The following is a 1,721-nucleotide window of genomic DNA, read 5'->3' on the forward strand; positions in this document are numbered from 1 at the left end:
ATTTTACCCTCTAACCCTCCCCTCGTACACACTTTCTTTACTTCACACACACACACACACACACACAAAAGATAAACCGATAGAGAGAGAGAGATAGTGCGGCGGACACTGTCAGTCTTCCACCGTCTCACACACACCAACCACCACTACCTCTCTCACTCTGTCACTCGTTCTCATACACTCATACTCTCTCTCTCTCACACACACACACACACACACGTACACTACACTCACTCACACCTACACTCACAAGCGGCAGACACCCTCACTCACGTAGACTGAGCAGTTTTAGCTTATGATGCCTGCCTGTTCTCGCAGTCACTCTCTCTACAGACTTACACTCACACACACAGGAGCTTTTATGCAGGAGTGTACAGAAAAACCAAGCATTGTCTGCTTTTTGGAGTCTTACTTGGACATTTAAAGGGATTTATATATATATATATATATACACACACTAACACAGACAACAAACATACACATTTGTATATATAAATACATACAAACACATTTGTATATAAACACACACATATAAGTGTGTATATAATATATATATATATATATATATTGAGTGTTTATATATATATATATATATATTTATATAATATAATATAATATATTTTATTTACATATATATTGTTTTGCTTGGCTTTCCGTTTGCTTTCATGGAATCTAATACAACTTGATGACACCAAAGGTAAGTTCTGACAAAGCCTTTAGTTTTATAAACACGTTATATATATATATATATATATATATATATATATATGATTATATGTAAATATAATTGTTAGTGAACATCGAAATATTTAATGTACGTCTGTGACATAAAACGTGTAATAAGGTTTATGTATAAGACATAGGTTTCATTAAATATATACGTACGTATGTATGTATGTTTGTTAGAGTATGTAATGTATGTAAGTACAATGCGTGATGCGAGTACAGTTTCTAGTTACTTTAAGCTATTGTCATATGTACGTGTGTGGATTTATGTATATATGAGTAATATGTTACACACACACACACACACACATACACACATGCATGAGTATATATAAACAATGTTTATTGTGTGCAAGTTTAAGCCAGTGTGTGTCTGTGATACATGCGTGTGTTGACCCTAGCACACACATACACGTACACATACACGTATATATATATGCACAGACAAACAACACACGCATATTAGTGCGTTCGTTTTTCCTGATCGTGTGTGGATATATATATGTGTGTGTGTGTGTGTGTGTGCCTTCAGTTCTTGTTCATGCTATTGTTGTCAGCCTGATAACTGAAGCTTAACTTTATCTCGCGTACTTTGGGTATATAGTAGCATATACACGGATAGCAATAGATATACATATATACCCAGAGACATTGATAAATACGGGACATAAAGGAAGGACACACACACACACACACACACACACCTCTATATATATATATACATATAAACATTGTCCGCTTTACGATCTTTATTTATAAACACTTACGCACAGACAGCACACATACATCGTATAAACAACCTGGTATTATAGTATATTCTTAGGCAAGCCAAGCCTACTGTGCAGTAGAATCGAACCCATAACCGCCCACGTGGTTTTCGAAACAAACTTGACCATACAACTGTGCCAGCGGCTATACAAATATATGCATATGCGTGTATTGTAATCTGTGAGTGTCCATATATATATATATATATATATATATATATATATATA

The 1,721-nt window shown here is 34.6% G+C and overlaps 1 protein-coding gene across 1 annotated transcript in view; it reads left to right on the forward strand.

The window, feature by feature from the left end:
- Positions 1-111: 111 nt before the first annotated feature.
- The window catches only part of LOC106876689 (protocadherin Fat 1), a gene marked incomplete at its 3' end in the record, with an annotated part of 182,635 nt that continues 181,025 nt past the window's right edge, over positions 112-1,721 (forward strand). The window contains exon 1 of the mRNA XM_052972267.1: positions 112-697. The remainder of the gene's footprint in view (positions 698-1,721) is intronic.

This window comes from Octopus bimaculoides, chromosome 13, assembly GCF_001194135.2.
Source record: "Octopus bimaculoides isolate UCB-OBI-ISO-001 chromosome 13, ASM119413v2, whole genome shotgun sequence".
Classification (NCBI taxonomy): Eukaryota; Metazoa; Mollusca; class Cephalopoda; order Octopoda; family Octopodidae; genus Octopus; species Octopus bimaculoides.